The following is a 26507-nucleotide window of genomic DNA, read 5'->3' on the forward strand; positions in this document are numbered from 1 at the left end:
AAAGAGGGCGAGAAACAGAGGGGCAGAAACAGAGGGCAAGAAACAGAGGGACTGAAACAGAGGGGCTGAAACAGAGAGCGCGAAACAGAGGGACTGAAACAGAGGGCGAGAAACAGAGGGGCTGAAACAGAGGGCGAGAAACAGAGGGGCTGAAACAGAGGGCGAGAAACAGAGGGGCTGAAACAGAGGGCAAGAAACAGAGGGGCTGAAACAGAGTGGCTGAAACAGAGGGCGAGAAACAGAGGGGCTGAATCAGACAGGCTGAATCAGATGGGCTGAAACAGAGGGGCTGAAACATAGGGCGAGAAACAGAGTGGCTGAATCAGAGGGCGAGAAACAGAGGGCGAGAAACAGAGGGGCTGAAAAAGTGCGGCTGAAACAAAGGGGCTGAAACAAAGCGCCTGATACAGAGGGCGAGAAACAGAGGGGCTGAAACAGAGGGGCTGAAACAGACGGGCTGAAACAGTGGGGCTGAAACAGAGGGCGAGAAACAGAGAGGCTGAAACACAGGGCGAGAAACAGAGAGGCTGAAACACAGGGCGAGAAACAGAGGGGCTGAAACAGAGGGCGAGAAACAGAGGGGCTGAAACAGAGGGACTGAAACAGAGGGGCTGAAACAGAGGGGCTGAAACAGAGGGCGAGAAACAGAGTGGCTGAAACAGAGGGCGAGAAACAGAGTGGCTGAAACAGAGGGCGAGAAACAGAGGGGCTGAAACAGAGGGGCTGAAACAGAGGGGCTGAAACAGAGGGGCTGAAACAGAGAGCGAGAAACAGAGGGGCTGAAACAGAGAGCCAGAAACAGAGTGGCTGAAACAGAGGGCGAGAAACAGAGGGGCTGAAACAGAGGGGCTGAAACAGAGGGGCTGAAACAGAGGGCAAGAAATAGAGGGGCTGAAAAAGAGGGCGAGAAACAGAGGGGCTGAAACAGAGGGCGAGAAACAGAGGGGCTGAATCAGAGGGGCTGAAACAGATGCCGAGAAACAGAGGGGCTGAAACAGAGGGCGAGAAACAGAGTGGCTGAAACAGAGGGGCTGAAACAGAGGGTGAGAAACAGAGGGGCTGAAACAGAGGGCGAGAAACAGAGGGGCTGAAACAGAGGGCGCGAAACAGAGGGCGAGAAACAGAGGGGCTGAATCAGAGGGGCGGAAAAAGAGGACGAGAAACAGAGGGGCAGAAACAGAGGGCAAGAAACAGAGGGACTGAAACAGAGGGGCTGAAACAGAGAGCGCGAAACAGAGGGACTGAAACAGAGGGCGAGAAACAGAGGGGCTGAAACAGAGGGCGAGAAACAGAGGGGCTGAAACAGAGGGCGAGAAACAGAGGGGCTGAAACAGAGGGCAAGAAACAGAGGGGCTGAAACAGAGTGGCTGAAACAGAGGGCGAGAAACAGAGGGGCTGAATCAGACAGGCTGAATCAGATGGGCTGAAACAGAGGGGCTGAAACAGAGGGCGAGAAACAGAGTTGCTGAAACAGAGGGCAAGAAACAGAGGGGCTGAAACAGAGGGCGAGAAACAGAGGGGCTGAAACAGAGGGGCTGAAACAGAGGGGCTGAAACAGAGAGCGAGAAACAGAGGGGCTGAAACAGAGGGCCACAAACAGAGGGCGAGAAACAGAGGGACTGAATCAGTTGGGCTGAAACAGAGGGGCTGATACAGAGGGCGAGAAACAGAGCGGTTGAAACAGAGGGCGAGAAACAGAGGCGCTGAAACAAAGGGGCTGAAACAGTGGGGCTAAAACAGAGGGGCTGAAACAGAGGGCGAGAAACAGAGGGGCTGAATCAGAGGGGCTGAAACAGAGGGCGAGAAACAGAGGGGCTGAAACAGAGAGCGAGAAACAGAGGGGCTGAAACAGAGGGTCTGAAACAGAGGGTGAGAAACAGAGGGGCTGAAACAGAGGGCCTGAAACAGAGGGGCTGAAACAGAGGGGCTGAATCAGAGGGGCTGATTCAGAGGGGCTGAAACAGAGGGGCTTAATCAGAGGGGCTGAAACAGAGGGCGAGAAACAGAGGGGCAGAAACAGAGGGCGAGAAACAGAGGAGCTGAAACAGAGGGGCTGAAACAGAGAGCGCGAAACAGAGGGGCTGAAACAGATGGCGAGAAACAGAGGGACTGAAACAGAGGTCGAGAAACAGAGCGGCTGAAACAGAGGGCAAGAAACAGAGGGGCTGAAACAGAGTGGCTGAAACAGAAGGGCTGAAACAGAGGGGCTGAAACAGAGGGCGAGAAACAGAGGGGCTGAATCAGAGGGGCTGAATCAGAGGGGCTGAACCAGAGGGGCTGAATCAGAGGGGCTGAAACAGAAGGCGAGAAACAGAGGGGCTGAAACAGAGGGCGAGAAACTGAGGGGCAGAAACAGAGTGCGAGAAACAGAGGGGCTGAAACAGAGGGGCTGAAACAGAGGGCGAGAAACAGAGGGGCTGAAACAGAGGGCGAGAAACAGAGGGGCAGAAACAGAGGGCGAGAAACAGAGGGGCTGAAACAGAGGGGCTGAAACAGAGGGGCTGAATCAGAGGGGCTGAAACAGAGCGGCTGAAACAGAGGGCGAGAAACAAAGGGGCTGAAACAGCGGGCGAGAAACAGAGGGCAAGAAACAGAGGGGCTGAAACAGACGGGCTGAAACAGAGAGCCTGAAACAGAGGGGCTGAAACAGAGGGCGAAAAACAGAGGGGCTGAAACAGAGGGCGAGAAACAGAGCGGCTGAAACAGAGGGGCAGAAAAAGAGGGGCTGAAACAGAGGGGCTGAAACAGAGGGCGAGAAACAGAGGGGCTGAATCAGAGGGGCTGAATCAGAGGGACTGAAACAGAGGGGCTGAAACAGAGGGCGAGAAACAAAGGGGCTGAAACAGCGGGCGAGAAACAGAGGGCGAGAAACAGAGGGGCTGAAACAGAGGGGCTGAAGCAGACGGGCTGAAACAGAGAGCCTGAAACAGAGGGCGAGAAACAGAGGGGCTGAAACAGAGGGCGAAAAACAGAGGGGCTGAAACAGAGGGCGAGAAACAGAGGGTGAGAAACAGAGGGCGAGAAACAGAGTGGATGAAACAGAGGGGCTGAAACAAAGGGGCTGAAATAGAGGGGCTGAAACAGAGGGGCTGAATCAGAGTGGCTGAATCAGAGGGGCTGAAACAGAGGGCGAGAAACAGAGGGGCTGAAACAGAGGGCGAGAAACAGAGGGGCTGAATCAGAGGGGCTGAAACAGAGGGGCTGAAACAGAGGGGCTGAATCCGAGGGCAAGAAACAGAGAGGCTGAAACAGAGGGCGATAACCAGAGGGGCTGAAACAGAGGGCAAGAAACAGAGGGGCTGAAACAGAGGGCGAGAAACAGAGGGGCTGAAACAGAGGGGCTGAAACAGAGGGGCTGAAACAGAGGGGCTGAAACAGTGGGCGAGAAACAGAGGGCGAGAAACAGAGGGGCTGAAAAAGAGGGGCTGAAACAGAGGGGCTGAAACAAAGCGGCTGAAAAAGAGGGGCTGAAACAGAGGGGCTGAAACAAAGCGGCTGATACAGAGGTCGAGAAACAGAGGGGCTGAAACAGAGGGCGAGATACAGAGGGGCTGAAAGAGAGGGGCTGAAACAGAGGGCGAGAAACAGAGAGGCTGAAACAGAAGGCGAGAAACAGAGGGCCTGAAACAGAGGGCGAGAAACAGAGGGCTGAAACAGAGGGGCTGAAACAGAGGGGCTGAAACAGAGGGGCTGAAACAGAGGGCGAGATACAGAGAGGCTGAAACAGAGGGCGAGAAACAGAGTGGCTGAAACAGAGGGGCTGAAACAGACGGGCTGAAACAGAGAGCCTGAAACAGAGGGGCTGAAACAGAGGGCGAAAAACAGAGGGGCTGAAACAGAGGGCGAGAAACAGAGCGGCTGAAACAGAGGGGCAGAAACAGAGGGGCTGAAACAGAGGGGCTGAAACAGAGGGCGAGAAACAGAGGGGCTGAATCAGAGGGGCTGAATCAGAGGGACTGAAACAGAGGGGCTGAAACAGAGGGCGAGAAACAAAGGGGCTGAAACAGCGGGCGAGAAACAGAGGGCGAGAAACAGAGGGGCTGAAACAGAGGGGCTGAAGCAGACGGGCTGAAACAGAGAGCCTGAAACAGAGGGCGAGAAACAGAGGGGCTGAAACAGAGGGCGAAAAACAGAGGGGCTGAAACAGAGGGCGAGAAACAGAGGGTGAGAAACAGAGGGCGAGAAACAGAGTGGATGAAACAGAGGGGCTGAAACAAAGGGGCTGAAATAGAGGGGCTGAAACAGAGGGGCTGAATCAGAGTGGCTGAATCAGAGGGGCTGAAACAGAGGGCGAGAAACAGAGGGGCTGAAACAGAGGGCGAGAAACAGAGGGGCTGAATCAGAGGGGCTGAAACAGAGGGGCTGAAACAGAGGGGCTGAATCCGAGGGCAAGAAACAGAGAGGCTGAAACAGAGGGCGATAACCAGAGGGGCTGAAACAGAGGGCAAGAAACAGAGGGGCTGAAACAGAGGGCGAGAAACAGAGGGGCTGAAACAGAGGGGCTGAAACAGAGGGGCTGAAACAGAGGGGCTGAAACAGTGGGCGAGAAACAGAGGGCGAGAAACAGAGGGGCTGAAAAAGAGGGGCTGAAACAGAGGGGCTGAAACAAAGCGGCTGAAAAAGAGGGGCTGAAACAGAGGGGCTGAAACAAAGCGGCTGATACAGAGGGCGAGAAACAGAGGGGCTGAAACAGAGGGCGAGATACAGAGGGGCTGAAAGAGAGGGGCTGAAACAGAGGGCGAGAAACAGAGAGGCTGAAACAGAGGGCGAGAAACAGAGGGCCTGAAACAGAGGGCGAGAAACAGAGGGCTGAAACAGAGGGGCTGAAACAGAGGGGCTGAAACAGAGGGGCTGAAACAGAGGGCGAGATACAGAGAGGCTGAAACAGAGGGCGAGAAACAGAGTGGCTGAAACAGAGGGCAAGAAACAGAGGGGCTGAAACAGAGGGCGAGAAACAGAGGGGCTGAAACAGAGGGGCTGAAACAGAGGGCGAGAAACAGAGGGACTGAAACATAGGGGCTGAAACAGAGGGGCTGATACAGAGGGCGAGAAACAGAGCGGCTGAAACAGAGGGCGAGAAACAGAGGGGCTGAAACAAAGGGGCTGAAACAGAGGGCGAGAAACAGAGGGTCTGAAACAGAGGGGCTGAAACAGAGGGCGAGATACAGAGAGGCTGAAACAGAGGGCGAGAAACAGAGTGGCTGAAACAGAGGGCAAGAAACAGAGGGGCTGAAACAGAGGGCGAGAAACAGAGGGGCTGAAACAGAGGGGCTGAAACAGAGGGCGAGAAACAGAGGGACTGAAACAGAGGGGCTGAAACAGAGGGCTGATACAGAGGGCGAGAAACAGAGCGGCTGAAACAGAGGGCGAGAAACAGAGGGGCTGAAACAAAGGGGCTGAAACAGTGGGGCTAAAACAGAGGGGCTGAAACAGAGGGCGAGAAATAGTGGGGCTGAAACAGAGGGCGAGAAACAGAGGGGCTGAAACAGAGGGCGAGAAACATAGGGGCTGAAACAGAGGGGCTGAAACAGAGGGGCTGAAACAGAGGGCGAGAAACAGAGGGGCTGAATCAGAGGGGCTGAAACAGAGGGCGAGAAACAGAGGGGCTGAAACAGAAGGCGAGAAACAGAGGGGCAGAAACAGAGGGTGAGAAACAGAGGAGCAGAAACAGAGGGGCTGAAACAGAGAGCGCGAAACAGAGGGGCTGAAACAGATGGCGAGAAACAGAGGGACTGAAACAGAGTTCGAGAAACAGAGGGGCTGAAACAGAGGGCAAGAAACAGAGGGGCTGAAACAGAGAGGCTGAAACAGAAGCGCAGAAACAGAGAGGCTGAAACAGAGGGCGAGAAACAGAGGGGCTGAATCAGAGGGGCTGAATCAGAAGGGCTGAAACAGAGGGCAAGAAACAGTGGGGCTGAAACAGAGTGGCTGGAACAGAGGGCGAGAAACAGAGGGGCTGAATCAGACGGGCTGAATCAGAGGGGCTGAAACAGAGGGGCTGAAACAGAGGGCGAGAAACAGAGGGGCTGAAACAGAGGGCGAGAAACAGAGGGCGAGAAACAGAGGGGCTGAAAAAGAGGGGCAGAAACAGAGGGGCTGAAAAAAAGCGGCTGATGCAGAGGGCAAGAAATAGAGGGGCTGAAACAGAGGGGCTGAAACAGAGGGGCTGAAACAGAGGGCGAGAAACAGAGAGGCTGAAACAGAGGGCGAGAAACAGAGGGGCTGAAACAGAGGGCGAGAAACAGAGGGGCTGAAACAGAGGGGCTGAAACAGAGGGGCTGAAACAGAGGGTCTGAAACAGAGGGCTAGAAACAGAGGGGCTGAAACAGAGGGGCTGAAACAGAGTGGCTGAAACAGAGGGGCTGAAACAGTGAGCGAGAAACAGAGGGGCTGAAACAGAGGGCCAGAAACAGAGGGCGAGAAACAGAGGGACTGAAACAGTGGGTCTGAAACAGAGGGGCTGATACAGAGGGCGAGAAACAGAGCGGCTGAAACAGAGGGCGAGAAACAGAGGGGCTGAAACAAAGGGGCTGAAACAGTGGGGCTAAAACAGAGGGGCTGAAACAGAGGGCGTGAAATAGAGGGGCTGAAACAGAGGGCGAGAAACAGAGGGGCTGAAACAGAGGGCGAGAAACAGAGGGGCTGAAACAGAGGGCGAGAAACAGAGGGGCTGAAACAGAGGGGCTGAAATAGAGGGCGAGAAACAGAGGGGCTGAAACAGAGGGCGAGAAACAGAGGGGCTGAAACAGAGGGCGAGAAACAGAGGGGCTGAATCAGAGGGGCTGAAACAGAAGGCGAGAAACAGAGGGGCTGAAACAGAGGGCGAGAAACTGAGGGGCAGAAACAGAGTGCGAGAAACAGAGGGACTGAAACAGAGGGGCTGAAACAGAGGGCGAGAAACAGAGGGGCTGAAACAGAGGGCGAGAAACAGAGGGGCAGAAACTGAGGGCGAGAAACAGAGGGGCTGAAAGAGAGGGGCTGAAACAGAGGGGCTGAATCAGAGGGGCTGAAACAGAGGGGCTGAAACAGAGGGCGAGAAACAATGGGGCTGAAACAGCGGGTGAGAAACAGAGGGCAAGAAACAGAGGGGCTGAAACAGAGGGGCTGAAACAGACGGGCTGAAACAGAGAGCCTGAAACAGAGGGGCTGAAACAGAGGGCGAAAAACAGAGGGGCTGAAACAGAGGGCGAGAAACAGAGCGGCTGAAACAGAGGGGCAGAAACAGAGGGGCTGAAACAGAGGGGCTGAAACAGAGGGCGAGAAACAGAGGGGCTGAATCAGAGGGGCTGAATCAGAGGGACTGAAACAGAGGGGCTGAAACAGAGGGCGAGAAACAAAGGGGCTGAAACAGCGTGCGAGAAACAGAGGGCGAGAAACAGAGGGGCTGAAACAGAGGGGCTGAAAGAGACGGGCTGAAACAGAGAGCCTGAAACAGAGGGGCTGAAACAGAGGGCGAAAAACAGAGGGGCTGAAACAGAGGGCGAGAAACAGAGCGGCTGAAACAGAGGGGCAGAAACAGAGGGGCTGAAACAGAGGGGCTGAAACAGAGGGCGAGAAACAGAGGGGCTGAATCAGAGGGGCTGAATCAGAGGGACTGAAACAGAGGGGCTGAAACAGAGGGCGAGAAACAAAGGGGCTGAAACAGCGGGCGAGAAACAGAGGGCGAGAAACAGAGGGGCTGAAACAGAGGGGCTGAAGCAGACGGGCTGAAACAGAGAGCTTGAAACAGAGGGCGAGAAACAGAGGGGCTGAAACAGAGGGCGAAAAACAGAGGGGCTGAAACAGAGGGCGAGAAACAGAGGGTGAGAAACAGAGGGCGAGAAACAGAGTGGATGAAACAGAGGGGCTGAAACAAAGGGGCTGAAATAGAGGGGCTGAAACAGAGGGGCTGAATCAGAGTGGCTGAATCAGAGGGGCTGAAACAGAGGGCGAGAAACAGAGGGGCTGAAACAGAGGGCGAGAAACAGAGGGGCTGAATCAGAGGGGCTGAAACAGAGGGGCTGAAACAGAGGGGCTGAATCCGAGGGCAAGAAACAGAGAGGCTGAAACAGAGGGCGATAACCAGAGGGGCTGAAACAGAGGGCAAGAAACAGAGGGGCTGAAACAGAGGGCGAGAAACAGAGGGGCTGAAACAGAGGGGCTGAAACAGAGGGGCTGAAACAGAGGGGCTGAAACAGTGGGCGAGAAACAGAGGGCGAGAAACAGAGGGGCTGAAAAAGAGGGGCTGAAACAGAGGGGCTGAAACAAAGCGGCTGAAAAAGAGGGGCTGAAACAGAGGGGCTGAAACAAAGCGGCTGATACAGAGGGCGAGAAACAGAGGGGCTGAAACAGAGGGCGAGATACAGAGGGGCTGAAAGAGAGGGGCTGAAACAGAGGGCGAGAAACAGAGAGGCTGAAACAGAAGGCGAGAAACAGAGGGCCTGAAACAGAGGGCGAGAAACAGAGGGCTGAAACAGAGGGGCTGAAACAGAGGGGCTGAAACAGAGGGGCTGAAACAGAGGGCGAGATACAGAGAGGCTGAAACAGAGGGCGAGAAACAGAGTGGCTGAAACAGAGGGGCTGAAACAGACGGGCTGAAACAGAGAGCCTGAAACAGAGGGGCTGAAACAGAGGGCGAAAAACAGAGGGGCTGAAACAGAGGGCGAGAAACAGAGCGGCTGAAACAGAGGGGCAGAAACAGAGGGGCTGAAACAGAGGGGCTGAAACAGAGGGCGAGAAACAGAGGGGCTGAATCAGAGGGGCTGAATCAGAGGGACTGAAACAGAGGGGCTGAAACAGAGGGCGAGAAACAAAGGGGCTGAAACAGCGGGCGAGAAACAGAGGGCGAGAAACAGAGGGGCTGAAACAGAGGGGCTGAAGCAGACGGGCTGAAACAGAGAGCCTGAAACAGAGGGCGAGAAACAGAAGGGCTGAAACAGAGGGCGAAAAACAGAGGGGCTGAAACAGAGGGCGAGAAACAGAGGGTGAGAAACAGAGGGCGAGAAACAGAGTGGATGAAACAGAGGGGCTGAAACAAAGGGGCTGAAATAGAGGGGCTGAAACAGAGGGGCTGAATCAGAGTGGCTGAATCAGAGGGGCTGAAACAGAGGGCGAGAAACAGAGGGGCTGAAACAGAGGGCGAGAAACAGAGGGGCTGAATCAGAGGGGCTGAAACAGAGGGGCTGAAACAGAGGGGCTGAATCCGAGGGCAAGAAACAGAGAGGCTGAAACAGAGGGCGATAACCAGAGGGGCTGAAACAGAGGGCAAGAAACAGAGGGGCTGAAACAGAGGGCGAGAAACAGAGGGGCTGAAACAGAGGGGCTGAAACAGAGGGGCTGAAACAGAGGGGCTGAAACAGTGGGCGAGAAACAGAGGGCGAGAAACAGAGGGGCTGAAAAAGAGGGGCTGAAACAGAGGGGCTGAAACAAAGCGGCTGAAAAAGAGGGGCTGAAACAGAGGGGCTGAAACAAAGCGGCTGATACAGAGGGCGAGAAACAGAGGGGCTGAAACAGAGGGCGAGATACAGAGGGGCTGAAAGAGAGGGGCTGAAACAGAGGGCGAGAAACAGAGAGGCTGAAACAGAGGGCGAGAAACAGAGGGCCTGAAACAGAGGGCGAGAAACAGAGGGCTGAAACAGAGGGGCTGAAACAGAGGGGCTGAAACAGAGGGGCTGAAACAGAGGGCGAGATACAGAGAGGCTGAAACAGAGGGCGAGAAACAGAGTGGCTGAAACAGAGGGCAAGAAACAGAGGGGCTGAAACAGAGGGCGAGAAACAGAGGGGCTGAAACAGAGGGGCTGAAACAGAGGGCGAGAAACAGAGGGACTGAAACATAGGGGCTGAAACAGAGGGGCTGATACAGAGGGCGAGAAACAGAGCGGCTGAAACAGAGGGCGAGAAACAGAGGGGCTGAAACAAAGGGGCTGAAACAGAGGGCGAGAAACAGAGGGTCTGAAACAGAGGGGCTGAAACAGAGGGCGAGATACAGAGAGGCTGAAACAGAGGGCGAGAAACAGAGTGGCTGAAACAGAGGGCAAGAAACAGAGGGGCTGAAACAGAGGGCGAGAAACAGAGGGGCTGAAACAGAGGGGCTGAAACAGAGGGCGAGAAACAGAGGGACTGAAACAGAGGGGCTGAAACAGAGGGCTGATACAGAGGGCGAGAAACAGAGCGGCTGAAACAGAGGGCGAGAAACAGAGGGGCTGAAACAAAGGGGCTGAAACAGTGGGGCTAAAACAGAGGGGCTGAAACAGAGGGCGAGAAATAGTGGGGCTGAAACAGAGGGCGAGAAACAGAGGGGCTGAAACAGAGGGCGAGAAACATAGGGGCTGAAACAGAGGGGCTGAAACAGAGGGGCTGAAACAGAGGGCGAGAAACAGAGGGGCTGAATCAGAGGGGCTGAAACAGAGGGCGAGAAACAGAGGGGCTGAAACAGAAGGCGAGAAACAGAGGGGCAGAAACAGAGGGTGAGAAACAGAGGAGCAGAAACAGAGGGGCTGAAACAGAGAGCGCGAAACAGAGGGGCTGAAACAGATGGCGAGAAACAGAGGGACTGAAACAGAGTTCGAGAAACAGAGGGGCTGAAACAGAGGGCAAGAAACAGAGGGGCTGAAACAGAGAGGCTGAAACAGAAGCGCAGAAACAGAGAGGCTGAAACAGAGGGCGAGAAACAGAGGGGCTGAATCAGAGGGGCTGAATCAGAAGGGCTGAAACAGAGGGCAAGAAACAGTGGGGCTGAAACAGAGTGGCTGGAACAGAGGGCGAGAAACAGAGGGGCTGAATCAGACGGGCTGAATCAGAGGGGCTGAAACAGAGGGGCTGAAATAGAGGGCGAGAAACAGAGGGGCTGAAACAGAGGGCGAGAAACAGAGGGCGAGAAACAGAGGGGCTGAAAAAGAGGGGCAGAAACAGAGGGGCTGAAAAAAAGCGGCTGATGCAGAGGGCGAGAAATAGAGGGGCTGAAACAGAGGGGCTGAAACAGAGGGGCTGAAACAGAGGGCGAGAAACAGAGAGGCTGAAACAGAGGGCGAGAAACAGAGGGGCTGAAACAGAGGGCGAGAAACAGAGGGGCTGAAACAGAGGGGCTGAAACAGAGGGGCTGAAACAGAGGGTCTGTAACAGAGGGCTAGAAACAGAGGGGCTGAAACAGAGGGGCTGAAACAGAGTGGCTGAAACAGAGGGGCTGAAACAGTGAGCGAGAAACAGAGGGGCTGAAACAGAGGGCCAGAAACAGAGGGCGAGAAACAGAGGGACTGAAACAGTGGGTCTGAAACAGAGGGGCTGATACAGAGGGCGAGAAACAGAGCGGCTGAAACAGAGGGCGAGAAACAGAGGGGCTGAAACAAAGGGGCTGAAACAGTGGGGCTAAAACAGAGGGGCTGAAACAGAGGGCGTGAAATAGAGGGGCTGAAACAGAGGGCGAGAAACAGAGGGGCTGAAACAGAGGGCGAGAAACAGAGGGGCTGAAACAGAGGGCGAGAAACAGAGGGGCTGAAACAGAGGGGCTGAAATAGAGGGCGAGAAACAGAGGGGCTGAAACAGAGGGCGAGAAACAGAGGGGCTGAAACAGAGGGCGAGAAACAGAGGGGCTGAATCAGAGGGGCTGAAACAGAAGGCGAGAAACAGAGGGGCTGAAACAGAGGGCGAGAAACTGAGGGGCAGAAACAGAGTGCGAGAAACAGAGGGACTGAAACAGAGGGGCTGAAACAGAGGGCGAGAAACAGAGGGGCTGAAACAGAGGGCGAGAAACAGAGGGGCAGAAACTGAGGGCGAGAAACAGAGGGGCTGAAAGAGAGGGGCTGAAACAGAGGGGCTGAATCAGAGGGGCTGAAACAGAGGGGCTGAAACAGAGGGCGAGAAACAATGGGGCTGAAACAGCGGGTGAGAAACAGAGGGCAAGAAACAGAGGGGCTGAAACAGAGGGGCTGAAACAGACGGGCTGAAACAGAGAGCCTGAAACAGAGGGGCTGAAACAGAGGGCGAAAAACAGAGGGGCTGAAACAGAGGGCGAGAAACAGAGCGGCTGAAACAGAGGGGCAGAAACAGAGGGGCTGAAACAGAGGGGCTGAAACAGAGGGCGAGAAACAGAGGGGCTGAATCAGAGGGGCTGAATCAGAGGGACTGAAACAGAGGGGCTGAAACAGAGGGCGAGAAACAAAGGGGCTGAAACAGCGTGCGAGAAACAGAGGGCGAGAAACAGAGGGGCTGAAACAGAGGGGCTGAAACAGACGGGCTGAAACAGAGAGCCTGAAAGAGAGGGCGAGAAACAGAGGGGCTGAAACAGAGGGCGAAAAACAGAGGGGCTGAAACAGAGGGCGAGAAACAGAGGGTGAGAAACAGAGGGCGAGAAACAGAGTGGATGAAACAGAGGGGCTGAAACAAAGGGGCTGAAATAGAGGGGCTGAAACAGAGGGGCTGAATCAGAGGGGCTGAAACAGAGTGGCTGAATCAGAGGGGCTGAAACAGAGGGCGAGAAACAGAGGGGCTGAAACAGAGGGCGAGAAACAGAGGGGCTGAAACAGAGGGGCTGAAACAGAGGGTGTGAAACAGAGAGGCTGAAACAGAAGGGCAGAAACAGAGAGGCTGAAACAGAGGGCGAGAAACAGAGGGGCTAAATCAGAGGGGCTGAATCAGAAGGGCTGAAACAGAGGGCAAGAAACAGAGGGGCTGAAACAGAGTGGCTGGAACACAGGGCGAGAAACAGAGGGGCTGAATCAGACGGGCTGAATCAGAGGGGCTGAAACAGAGGGGCTGAAACAGAGGGCGAGAAACAGAGGGGCTGAAACAGAGGGCGGGAAACAGAGGGCGAGAAACAGAGGGGCTGAAAAAGTGGGGCTGAAACAGAGGGGCTGAAAAAAAGCGGCTGATGCAGAGAGCGAGAAATAGAGGGGCTGAAACAGAGTGGCTGAAACAGAGGGCGAGAAACAGAGGGCCAGAAACAGAGTGGCTGAAACAGAGGGCGAGAAACAGAGGGCGAGAAACAGAGGGGCTGAAAAAGAGGGGCTGAAACAGAGGGGCTGAAAAAAAGCGGCTGATGCAGAGGGCGAGAAATAGAGGGGCTGAAACAGAGGGGCTGAAACAGAGGGCAAGAAACAGAGAGGCTGAAACAGAGGGCGAGAAACAGAGGGGCTGAAACAGAGGGCGAGAAACAGAGGGGCTGAAACAGAGGGGCTGAAACAGAGGGGCTGAAACAGAGGGTCTGAAACAGAGGGCTAGAAACAGAGGGGCTGAAACAGAGGGGCTGAAACAGAGTGGCTGAAACAGAGGGGCTGAAACAGTGAGCGAGAAACAGAGGGGCTGAAACAGAGGGCCAGAAACAGAGGGCGAGAAACAGAGGGACTGAAACAGTGGGTCTGAAACAGAGGGGCTGATACAGAGGGCGAGAAACAGAGCGGCTGAAACAGAGGGCGAGAAACAGAGGGGCTGAAACAAAGGGGCTGAAACAGTGGGGCTAAAACAGAGGGGCTGAAACAGAGGGCGTGAAATAGAGGGTTGAAACAGAGGGCGAGAAACAGAGGAGCTGAAACAGAGGGCGAGAAACAGAGGGGCTGAAACAGAGGGCGAGAAACAGAGGGGCTGAAACAGAGGGGCTGAAATAGAGGGCGAGAAACAGAGGGGCTGAAACAAAGGGCGAGAAACAGAGGGGCTGAAACAGAGGGCGAGAAACAGAGGTGCTGAATCAGAGGGGCTGAAACAGAAGGCGAGAAACAGAGGGGCTGAAACAGAGGGCGAGAAACTGAGGGGCAGAAACAGAGTGCGAGAAACAGAGGGACTGAAACAGAGGGGCTGAAACAGAGGGCGAGAAACAGAGGGGCTGAAACAGAGGGCGAGAAACAGAGGGGCAGAAACTGAGGGCGAGAAACAGAGGGGCTGAAAGAGAGGGGCTGAAACAGAGGGGCTGAATCAGAGGGGCTGAAACAGAGGGGCTGAAACAGAGGGCGAGAAACAAAGGGGCTGAAACAGCGGGTGAGAAACAGAGGGCAAGAAACAGAGGGGCTGAAACAGAGGGGCTGAAACAGACGGGCTGAAACAGAGAGCCTGAAACAGAGGGGCTGAAACAGAGGGCGAAAAACAGAGGGGCTGAAACAGAGGGCGAGAAACAGAGCGGCTGAAACAGAGGGGCAGAAACAGAGGGGCTGAAACAGAGGGGCTGAAACAGAGGGCGAGAAACAGAGGGGCTGAATCAGAGGGGCTGAATCAGAGGGACTGAAACAGAGGGGCTGAAACAGAGGGCGAGAAACAAAGGGGCTGAAACAGCGTGCGAGAAACAGAGGGCGAGAAACAGAGGGGCTGAAACAGAGGGGCTGAAACAGACGGGCTGAAACAGAGAGCCTGAAAGAGAGGGCGAGAAACAGAGGGGCTGAAACAGAGGGCGAAAAACAGAGGGGCTGAAACAGAGGGCGAGAAACAGAGGGTGAGAAACAGAGGGCGAGAAACAGAGTGGATGAAACAGAGGGGCTGAAACAAAGGGGCTGAAATAGAGGGGCTGAAACAGAGGGGCTGAATCAGAGGGGCTGAAACAGAGTGGCTGAATCAGAGGGGCTGAAACAGAGGGCGAGAAACAGAGGGGCTGAAACAGTGGGCGAGAAACAGAGGGGCTGAAACAGAGGGGCTGAAACAGAGGGTGTGAAACAGAGAGGCTGAAACAGAAGGGCAGAAACAGAGAGGCTGAAACAGAGGGCGAGAAACAGAGGGTCTAAATCAGAGGGGCTGAATCAGAAGGGCTGAAACAGAGGGCAAGAAACAGAGGGGCTGAAACAGAGTGGCTGGAACACAGGGCGAGAAACAGAGGGGCTGAATCAGACGGGCTGAATCAGAGGGGCTGAAACAGAGGGGCTGAAACAGAGGGCGAGAAACAGAGGGGCTGAAACAGAGGGCGAGAAACAGAGGGCGAGAAACAGAGGGGCTGAAAAAGTGGGGCTGAAACAGAGGGGCTGAAAAAAAGCGGCTGATGCAGAGGGCGAGAAATAGAGGGGCTGAAACAGAGTGGCTGAAACAGAGGGCGAGAAACAGAGGGCCAGAAACAGAGTGGCTGAAACAGAGGGCGAGAAACAGAGGGGCTGAAACAGAGGGCAAGAAACAGAGGGGCTGAAACAGAGGGCGAGAAACAGAGGGGCTGAAACAGAGGAGCTGAAACAGAGGGGCGGAAACAGAGGGGCTGAAACAGAGAGCGAGAAACAGAGGGGCTGTAACAGAGGGGCGGAAACAGAGGGGCTGAAACAGAGGGCGAGAAACAGAGGGGCTGAAACAGAGGGGCTGAAACAGAGGGGCTGAAACAGAGGGCGAGAAACAGAGGGGCTGAAACAAAGGGCGAGAAACAGAGGGGCTGAAACAGAGGGCGAGAAACAGAGGGGCTGAAACAGAGGGCGAGAAACAGAGGGGCTGAAACAGAGGGGCTGAAACAGAGGGGCTGAAACAGAGGGCGAGAAACAGAGAGGCTGAAACAGAGGGCGAGAAACAGAGGGGCTGAATCAGAGGGGCTGAAACAGAGGGCGAGAAACAGAGGGGCTGAAACAGAGGGGCTGAAACAGAGGGGCTGAAACAGAGGGGCTGAAACAGAGGGCGAGAAACAGAGAGGCTGAAACAGAGGGCGAGAAACAGAGTTGCTGAAACAGAGGGCAAGAAACAGAGGGGCTGAAACAGAGGGCGAGAAACAGAGGGGCTGAAACAGAGGGGCTGAAACAGAGGGGCTGAAACAGAGAGCGAGAAACAGAGGGGCTGAAACAGAGGGCCATAAACAGAGGGCGAGAAACAGAGGGACTGAATCAGTTGGGCTGAAACAGAGGGGCTGATACAGAGGGCGAGAAACAGAGCGGTTGAAACAGAGGGCGAGAAACAGAGGGGCTGAAACAAAGGGGCTGAAACAGTGGGGCTAAAACAGAGGGGCTGAAACAGAGGGCGAGGAATAGAGGGGCTGAAACAGAGGGCGAGAAACAGAGGGGCTGAAACAGAGGGCGAGAAACAGAGGGGCTGAAACAGAAGGCGAGAAACAGAGGGGCTGAAACAGAGGGGCTGCAACAGAGGGCGAGGAACAGAGGGGCTGAAACAGAGGGCGAGAAACAGAGGGGCTGAATCAGAGGGGCTGAAACAGAGGGCGAGAAACAGAGGGGCTGAAACAGAGAGCGAGAAACAGAGGGGCTGAAACAGAGGGTCTGAAACAGAGGGTGAGAAACAGAGGGGCTGAAACAGAGGGCGAGAAACAGAGGGGCTGAAACAGAGGGGCTGAATCAGAGGGGCTGATTCAGAGGGGCTGAAACAGAGGGGCTTAATCAGAGGGGCTGAAACAGAGGGCGAGAAACAGAGGGGCAGAAACAGAGGGCGAGAAACAGAGGAGCTGAAACAGAGGGGCTGAAACAGAGAGCGCGAAACAGAGGGGCTGAAACAGATGGCGAGAAACAGAGGGACTGAAACAGAAGTCGAGAAACAGAGCGGCTGAAACAGAGGGCAAGAAACAGAGGGGCTGAAACAGAGTGGCTGAAACAGAAGGGCTGAAACAGAGGGGCTGAAACAGAGGGCGAGAAACAGAGGGGCTGAATCAGAGGGGCTGAATCAGAGGGGCTGAAACAGAGGGGCTGAATCAGAGGGGCTGAAACAGAAGGCGAGAAACAGAGGGGCTGAAACAGAGGGCGAGAAACTGAGGGGCAGAAACAGAGTGCGAGAAACAGAGGGGCTGAAACAGAGGGGCTGAAACAGAGGGCGAGAAACAGAGGGGCTGAAACAGAGGGCGAGAAACAGAGGGGCAGAAACTGAGGGCGAGAAACAGAGGGGCTGAAACAGAGGGGCTGAAACAGAGGGGCTGAATCAGAGGGGCTGAAACAGAGGGGCTGAAACAGAGGGCGAGAAACAAAGGGGCTGAAACAGCGGGCGAGAAACAGAGGGCAAGAAACAGAGGGGCTGAAACAGACGGGCTGAAACAGAGAGCCTGAAACAGAGGGGCTGAAACAGAGGGCGAAAAACAGAGGGGCTGAAACAGAGGGCGAGAAACAGAGCGGCTGAAACAGAGGGGCAGAAACAGAGGGGCTGAAACAGAGGGGCTGAAACAGAGGGCGAGAAACAGAGGGGCTGAATCAGAGGGGCTGAATCAGAGGGACTGAAACAGAGGGGCTGAAACAGAGGGCGAGAAACAAAGGGGCTGAAACAGCGGGCGAGAAACAGAGGGCGAGAAACAGAGGGGCTGAAACAGAGGGGCTGAAGCAGACGGGCTTAAACAGAGAGCCTGAAACAGAGGCCGAGAAACAGAGGGGCTGAAACAGAGGGCGAAAAACAGAGGGGCTGAAACAGAGGGCGAGAAACAGAGGGTGAGAAACAGAGGGCGAGAAACAGAGTGGATGAAACAGAGGGGCTGAAACAAAGGGGCTGAAATAGAGGGGCTGAAACAGAGGGGCTGAATCAGAGGGGCTGAAACAGAGTGGCTGAATCAGAGGGGCTGAAACAGAGGGCGAGAAACAGAGGGGCTGAAACAGAGGGCGAGAAACAGAGGGGCTGAAACAGAGGGGCTGAAACAGAGGGGCTGAAACAGAGGGGCTGAATCCGAGGGCAAGAAACAGAGAGGCTGAAACAGAGGGCGAGAACCAGAGGGGCTGAAACAGAGGGCAAGAAACAGAGGGGCTGAAACAGAGGGCGAGAAACAGAGGGGCTGAAACAGAGGGGCTGAAACAGAGGGGCTGAAACAGAGGGGCTGAAACAGTGGGCGAGAAACAGAGGGCGAGAAACAGAGGGGCTGAAAAAGAGGGGCTGAAACAGAGGGGCTGAAACAAAGCGGCTGAAAAAGAGGGGCTGAAACAGAGGGGCTGAAACAAAGCGGCTGATACAGAGGGCGAGAAACAGAGGGGCTGAAACAGAGGGCGAGATACAGAGGGGCTGAAAGAGAGGGGCTGAAACAGAGGGCGAGAAACAGAGAGGCTGAAACAGAGGGCGAGAAACAGAGGGCCTGAAACAGAGGGCGAGAAACAGAGGGCTGAAACAGAGGGGCTGAAACAGAGGGGCTGAAACAGAGGGGCTGAAACAGAGGGCGAGATACAGAGAGGCTGAAACAGAGGGCGAGAAACAGAGTGGCTGAAACAGAGGGCAAGAAACAGAGGGGCTGAAACAGAGGGCGAGAAACAGAGGGGCTGAAACAGAGGGGCTGAAACAGAGGGCGAGAAACAGAGGGACTGAAACATAGGGGCTGAAACAGAGGGGCTGATACAGAGGGCGAGAAACAGAGCGGCTGAAACAGAGGGCGAGAAACAGAGGGGCTGAAACAAAGGGGCTGAAACAGAGGGCGAGAAACAGAGGGTCTGAAACAGAGGGGCTGAAACAGAGGGCGAGATACAGAGAGGCTGAAACAGAGGGCGAGAAACAGAGTGGCTGAAACAGAGGGCAAGAAACAGAGGGGCTGAAACAGAGGGCGAGAAACAGAGGGGCTGAAACAGAGGGGCTGAAACAGAGGGCGAGAAACAGAGGGACTGAAACAGAGGGGCTGAAACAGAGGGCTGATACAGAGGGCGAGAAACAGAGCGGCTGAAACAGAGGGCGAGAAACAGAGGGGCTGAAACAAAGGGGCTGAAACAGTGGGGCTAAAACAGAGGGGCTGAAACAGAGGGCGAGAAATAGTGGGGCTGAAACAGAGGGCGAGAAACAGAGGGGCTGAAACAGAGGGCGAGAAACATAGGGGCTGAAACAGAGGGGCTGAAACAGAGGGGCTGAAACAGAGGGCGAGAAACAGAGGGGCTGAAACAGAGGGCGAGAAACAGAGGGGCTGAAACAGAGGGCGAGAAACAGAGGGGCTGAAACAGAGGGGCTGAAACAGAGGGGCGGAAACAGAGGTGCTGAAACAGAGAGCGAGAAACAGAGGGGCTGAAACAGAGGGCCAGAAACAGAGTGGCTGAAACAGAGGGCGAGAAACAGAGGGGCTGAAACAGAGGGCAAGAAACAGAGGGGCTGAAACAGAGGGCGAGAAACAGAGGGGCTGAAACAGAGGGGCTGAAACAGAGGGGCGGAAACAGAGGGGCTGAAACAGAGAGCGAGAAACAGAGGGGCTGTAACAGAGGGGCGGAAACAGAGGGGCTGAAACAGAGGGCGAGAAACAGTGGCTGAAACAAAGAGGCTGAAACAGTGGGGCTAAAATAGAGGGGCTGAAACAGAGGGCGAGAAATAGAGGGGCTGAAACAGAGGGCGAGAAACCGAGGGGCTGCAACAGAGGGCGAGAAACAGAGGGGCTGAAACAGAGGGCGAGAAACAGAGGGGCTGAAACAGAGGGGCTGAAACAGAGGGGCTGAAACAGAGGGCGAGAAACAGAGGGGCTGAAACAAAGGGCGAGAAACAGAGGGGCTGAAACAGAGGGCGAGAAACAGAGGGGCTGAAACAGAGGGCGAAAAACAGAGGGGCTGAAACAGAGGGGCTGAAACGGAGGGGCGGAAACAGAGGGCGAGAAACAGAGAGGCTGAAACAGAGGGCGAGAAACAGAGGGGCTGAATCAGAGGGGCTGAAACAGAGGGCGAGAAACAGAGGGGCTGAAACAGAGGGGCTGAAACGGAGGGGCTGAAACAGAGGGGCTGAAACAGAGGGCGAGAAACAGAGAGGCTGAAACAGAGGGCGAGAAACAGAGTTGCTGAAACAGAGGGCAAGAAACAGAGGGGCTGAAACAGAGGGCGAGAAACAGAGGGGCTGAAACAGAGGGGCTGAAACAGAGGGGCTGAAACAGAGAGCGAGAAACAGAGGGGCTGAAACAGAGGGCCATAAACAGAGGGCGAGAAACAGAGGGACTGAATCAGTTGGGCTGAAACAGAGGGGCTGATACAGAGGGCGAGAAACAGAGCGGTTGAAACAGAGGGCGAGAAACAGAGGATCTGAAACAAAGGGGCTGAAACAGTGGGGCTAAAACAGAGGGGCTGAAACAGAGGGCGAGAAACAGAGGGGCTGAATCAGAGGGGCTGAAACAGAGGGCGAGAAACAGAGGGGCTGAAACAGAGAGCGAGAAACAGAGGGGCTGAAACAGAGGGTCTGAAACAGAGGGTGAGAAACAGAGGGGCTGAAACAGAGGGCCTGAAACAGAGGGGCTGAAACAGAGGGGCTGAATCAGAGGGGCTGATTCAGAGGGGCTGAAACAGAGGGGCTTAATCCGAGGGGCTGAAACAGAGGGCGAGAAACAGAGGGGCTGAAACAGAGGGCGAGAAACAGAGGGGCTGAAACAGAGGGCGAGGAATAGAGGGGCTGAAACAGAGGGCGAGAAACAGAGGGGCTGAAACAGAGGGCGAGAAACAGAGGGGCTGAAACAGAAGGCGAGAAACAGAGGGGCTGAAACAGAGGGGCTGCAACAGAGGGCGAGGAACAGAGGGGCTGAAACAGAGGGCGAGAAACAGAGGGGCTGAATCAGAGGGGCTGAAACAGAGGGCGAGAAACAGAGGGGCTGAAACAGAGAGCGAGAAACAGAGGGGCTGAAACAGAGGGTCTGAAACAGAGGGTGAGAAACAGAGGGGCTGAAACAGAGGGCGAGAAACAGAGGGGCTGAAACAGAGGGGCTGAATCAGAGGGGCTGATTCAGAGGGGCTGAAACAGAGGGGCTTAATCAGAGGGGCTGAAACAGAGGGCGAGAAACAGAGGGGCAGAAACAGAGGGCGAGAAACAGAGGAGCTGAAACAGAGGGGCTGAAACAGAGAGCGCGAAACAGAGGGGCTGAAACAGATGGCGAGAAACAGAGGGACTGAAACAGAAGTCGAGAAACAGAGCGGCTGAAACAGAGGGCAAGAAACAGAGGGGCTGAAACAGAGTGGCTGAAACAGAAGGGCTGAAACAGAGGGGCTGAAACAGAGGGCGAGAAACAGAGGGGCTGAATCAGAGGGGCTGAATCAGAGGGGCTGAAACAGAGGGGCTGAATCAGAGGGGCTGAAACAGAAGGCGAGAAACAGAGGGGCTGAAACAGAGGGCGAGAAACTGAGGGGCAGAAACAGAGTGCGAGAAACAGAGGGGCTGAAACAGAGGGGCTGAAACAGAGGGCGAGAAACAGAGGGGCTGAAACAGAGGGCGAGAAACAGAGGGGCAGAAACTGAGGGCGAGAAACAGAGGGGCTGAAACAGAGGGGCTGAAACAGAGGGGCTGAATCAGAGGGGCTGAAACAGAGGGGCTGAAACAGAGGGCGAGAAACAAAGGGGCTGAAACAGCGGGCGAGAAACAGAGGGCAAGAAACAGAGGGGCTGAAACAGACGGGCTGAAACAGAGAGCCTGAAACAGAGGGGCTGAAACAGAGGGCGAAAAACAGAGGGGCTGAAACAGAGGGCGAGAAACAGAGCGGCTGAAACAGAGGGGCAGAAACAGAGGGGCTGAAACAGAGGGGCTGAAACAGAGGGCGAGAAACAGAGGGGCTGAATCAGAGGGGCTGAATCAGAGGGACTGAAACAGAGGGGCTGAAACAGAGGGCGAGAAACAAAGGGGCTGAAACAGCGGGCGAGAAACAGAGGGCGAGAAACAGAGGGGCTGAAACAGAGGGGCTGAAGCAGACGGGCTTAAACAGAGAGCCTGAAACAGAGGCCGAGAAACAGAGGGGCTGAAACAGAGGGCGAAAAACAGAGGGGCTGAAACAGAGGGCGAGAAACAGAGGGTGAGAAACAGAGGGCGAGAAACAGAGTGGATGAAACAGAGGGGCTGAAACAAAGGGGCTGAAATAGAGGGGCTGAAACAGAGGGGCTGAATCAGAGGGGCTGAAACAGAGTGGCTGAATCAGAGGGGCTGAAACAGAGGGCGAGAAACAGAGGGGCTGAAACAGAGGGCGAGAAACAGAGGGGCTGAAACAGAGGGGCTGAAACAGAGGGGCTGAAACAGAGGGGCTGAATCCGAGGGCAAGAAACAGAGAGGCTGAAACAGAGGGCGAGAACCAGAGGGGCTGAAACAGAGGGCAAGAAACAGAGGGGCTGAAACAGAGGGCGAGAAACAGAGGGGCTGAAACAGAGGGGCTGAAACAGAGGGGCTGAAACAGAGGGGCTGAAACAGTGGGCGAGAAACAGAGGGCGAGAAACAGAGGGGCTGAAAAAGAGGGGCTGAAACAGAGGGGCTGAAACAAAGCGGCTGAAAAAGAGGGGCTGAAACAGAGGGGCTGAAACAAAGCGGCTGATACAGAGGGCGAGAAACAGAGGGGCTGAAACAGAGGGCGAGATACAGAGGGGCTGAAAGAGAGGGGCTGAAACAGAGGGCGAGAAACAGAGAGGCTGAAACAGAGGGCGAGAAACAGAGGGCCTGAAACAGAGGGCGAGAAACAGAGGGCTGAAACAGAGGGGCTGAAACAGAGGGGCTGAAACAGAGGGGCTGAAACAGAGGGCGAGATACAGAGAGGCTGAAACAGAGGGCGAGAAACAGAGTGGCTGAAACAGAGGGCAAGAAACAGAGGGGCTGAAACAGAGGGCGAGAAACAGAGGGGCTGAAACAGAGGGGCTGAAACAGAGGGCGAGAAACAGAGGGACTGAAACATAGGGGCTGAAACAGAGGGGCTGATACAGAGGGCGAGAAACAGAGCGGCTGAAACAGAGGGCGAGAAACAGAGGGGCTGAAACAAAGGGGCTGAAACAGAGGGCGAGAAACAGAGGGTCTGAAACAGAGGGGCTGAAACAGAGGGCGAGATACAGAGAGGCTGAAACAGAGGGCGAGAAACAGAGTGGCTGAAACAGAGGGCAAGAAACAGAGGGGCTGAAACAGAGGGCGAGAAACAGAGGGGCTGAAACAGAGGGGCTGAAACAGAGGGCGAGAAACAGAGGGACTGAAACAGAGGGGCTGAAACAGAGGGCTGATACAGAGGGCGAGAAACAGAGCGGCTGAAACAGAGGGCGAGAAACAGAGGGGCTGAAACAAAGGGGCTGAAACAGTGGGGCTAAAACAGAGGGGCTGAAACAGAGGGCGAGAAATAGTGGGGCTGAAACAGAGGGCGAGAAACAGAGGGGCTGAAACAGAGGGCGAGAAACATAGGGGCTGAAACAGAGGGGCTGAAACAGAGGGGCTGAAACAGAGGGCGAGAAACAGAGGGGCTGAAACAGAGGGCGAGAAACAGAGGGGCTGAAACAGAGGGCGAGAAACAGAGGGGCTGAAACAGAGGGGCTGAAACAGAGGGGCGGAAACAGAGGTGCTGAAACAGAGAGCGAGAAACAGAGGGGCTGAAACAGAGGGCCAGAAACAGAGTGGCTGAAACAGAGGGCGAGAAACAGAGGGGCTGAAACAGAGGGCAAGAAACAGAGGGGCTGAAACAGAGGGCGAGAAACAGAGGGGCTGAAACAGAGGGGCTGAAACAGAGGGGCGGAAACAGAGGGGCTGAAACAGAGAGCGAGAAACAGAGGGGCTGTAACAGAGGGGCGGAAACAGAGGGGCTGAAACAGAGGGCGAGAAACAGTGGCTGAAACAAAGAGGCTGAAACAGTGGGGCTAAAATAGAGGGGCTGAAACAGAGGGCGAGAAATAGAGGGGCTGAAACAGAGGGCGAGAAACCGAGGGGCTGCAACAGAGGGCGAGAAACAGAGGGGCTGAAACAGAGGGCGAGAAACAGAGGGGCTGAAACAGAGGGGCTGAAACAGAGGGGCTGAAACAGAGGGCGAGAAACAGAGGGGCTGAAACAAAGGGCGAGAAACAGAGGGGCTGAAACAGAGGGCGAGAAACAGAGGGGCTGAAACAGAGGGCGAAAAACAGAGGGGCTGAAACAGGGGGGCTGAAACGGAGGGGCGGAAACAGAGGGCGAGAAACAGAGAGGCTGAAACAGAGGGCGAGAAACAGAGGGGCTGAATCAGAGGGGCTGAAACAGAGGGCGAGAAACAGAGGGGCTGAAACAGAGGGGCTGAAACGGAGGGGCTGAAACAGAGGGGCTGAAACAGAGGGCGAGAAACAGAGAGGCTGAAACAGAGGGCGAGAAACAGAGTTGCTGAAACAGAGGGCAAGAAACAGAGGGGCTGAAACAGAGGGCGAGAAACAGAGGGGCTGAAACAGAGGGGCTGAAACAGAGGGGCTGAAACAGAGAGCGAGAAACAGAGGGGCTGAAACAGAGGGCCATAAACAGAGGGCGAGAAACAGAGGGACTGAATCAGTTGGGCTGAAACAGAGGGGCTGATACAGAGGGCGAGAAACAGAGCGGTTGAAACAGAGGGCGAGAAACAGAGGATCTGAAACAAAGGGGCTGAAACAGTGGGGCTAAAACAGAGGGGCTGAAACAGAGGGCGAGAAACAGAGGGGCTGAATCAGAGGGGCTGAAACAGAGGGCGAGAAACAGAGGGGCTGAAACAGAGAGCGAGAAACAGAGGGGCTGAAACAGAGGGTCTGAAACAGAGGGTGAGAAACAGAGGGGCTGAAACAGAGGGCCTGAAACAGAGGGGCTGAAACAGAGGGGCTGAATCAGAGGGGCTGATTCAGAGGGGCTGAAACAGAGGGGCTTAATCCGAGGGGCTGAAACAGAGGGCGAGAAACAGAGGGGCAGAAACAGAGGGCGAGAAACAGAGGAGCTGAAACAGAGGGGCTGAAACAGAGAGCGCGAAACAGAGGGGCTGAAACAGATGGCGAGAAACAGAGGGACTGAAACAGAGGTCGAGAAACAGAGCGGCTGAAACAGAGGGCAAGAAACAGAGGGGCTGAAACAGAGTGGCTGAAACAGAAGGGCTGAAACAGAGGGGCTGAAACAGAGGGCGAGAAACAGAGGGGCTGAATCAGAGGGGCTGAATCAGAGGGGCTGAAACAGAGGGGCTGAATCAGAGGGGCTGAAACAGAAGGCGAGAAACAGAGGGGCTGAAACAGAGGGCGAGAAACTGAGGGGCAGAAACAGAGTGCGAGAAACAGAGGGGCTGAAACAGAGGGGCTGAAACAGAGGGCAAGAAACAGAGGGGCTGAAACAGAGGGCGAGAAACAGAGGGGCAGAAACAGAGGGCGAGAAACAGAGGGGCTGAAACAGAGGGGCTGAAACAGAGGGGCTGAATCAGAGGGGCTGAAACAGAGGGGCTGAAACAGAGGGCGAGAAACAAAGGGGCTGAAACAGCGGGCAAGAAACAGAGGGCAAGAAACAGAGGGGCTGAAACAGACGGGCTGAAACAGAGAGCCTGAAACAGAGGGGCTGAAACAGAGGGCGAAAAACAGAGGGGCTGAAACAGAGGGCGAGAAACAGAGCGGCTGAAACAGAGGGGCAGAAACAGAGGGGCTGAAACAGAGGGGCTGAAACAGAGGGCGAGAAACAGAGGGGCTGAATCAGAGGGGCTGAATCAGAGGGACTGAAACAGAGGGGCTGAAACAGAGGGCGAGAAACAAAGGGGCTGAAACAGCGGGCGAGAAACAGAGGGCGAGAAACAGAGGGGCTGAAACAGAGGGGCTGAAGCAGACGGGCTGAAACAGAGAGCCTGAAACAGAGGGCGAGAAACAGAGAGGCTGAAACAGAGGGCGAAAAACAGAGGGGCTGAAACAGAGGGCGAGAAACAGAGGGTGAGAAACAGAGGGCGAGAAACAGAGTGGATGAAACAGAGGGGCTGAAACAAAGGGGCTGAAATAGAGGGGCTGAAACAGAGGGGCTGAATCAGAGTGGCTGAATCAGAGGGGCTGAAACAGAGGGCGAGAAACAGAGGGGCTGAAACAGAGGGCGAGAAACAGAGGGGCTGAATCAGAGGGGCTGAAACAGAGGGGCTGAAACAGAGGGGCTGAATCCGAGGGCAAGAAACAGAGAGGCTGAAACAGAGGGCGATAACCAGAGGGGCTGAAACAGAGGGCAAGAAACAGAGGGGCTGAAACAGAGGGCGAGAAACAGAGGGGCTGAAACAGAGGGGCTGAAACAGAGGGGCTGAAACAGAGGGGCTGAAACAGTGGGCGAGAAACAGAGGGCGAGAAACAGAGGGGCTGAAAAAGAGGGGCTGAAACAGAGGGGCTGAAACAAAGCGGCTGAAAAAGAGGGGCTGAAACAGAGGGGCTGAAACAAAGCGGCTGATACAGAGGGCGAGAAACAGAGGGGCTGAAACAGAGGGCGAGATACAGAGGGGCTGAAAGAGAGGGGCTGAAACAGAGGGCGAGAAACAGAGAGGCTGAAACAGAGGGCGAGAAACAGAGGGCCTGAAACAGAGGGCGAGAAACAGAGGGCTGAAACAGAGGGGCTGAAACAGAGGGGCTGAAACAGAGGGGCTGAAACAGAGGGCGAGATACAGAGAGGCTGAAACAGAGGGCGAGAAACAGAGTGGCTGAAACAGAGGGCAAGAAACAGAGGGGCTGAAACAGAGGGCGAGAAACAGAGGGGCTGAAACAGAGGGGCTGAAACAGAGGGCGAGAAACAGAGGGACTGAAACATAGGGGCTGAAACAGAGGGGCTGATACAGAGGGCGAGAAACAGAGCGGCTGAAACAGAGGGCGAGAAACAGAGGGGCTGAAACAAAGGGGCTGAAACAGAGGGCGAGAAACAGAGGGTCTGAAACAGAGGGGCTGAAACAGAGGGCGAGATACAGAGAGGCTGAAACAGAGGGCGAGAAACAGAGTGGCTGAAACAGAGGGCAAGAAACAGAGGGGCTGAAACAGAGGGCGAGAAACAGAGGGGCTGAAACAGAGGGGCTGAAACAGAGG

The sequence above is a fragment of the Chiloscyllium punctatum genome, chromosome 21 (genome assembly GCF_047496795.1).
Source record: "Chiloscyllium punctatum isolate Juve2018m chromosome 21, sChiPun1.3, whole genome shotgun sequence".
Lineage (NCBI taxonomy): Eukaryota > Metazoa > Chordata > Chondrichthyes > Orectolobiformes > Hemiscylliidae > Chiloscyllium > Chiloscyllium punctatum.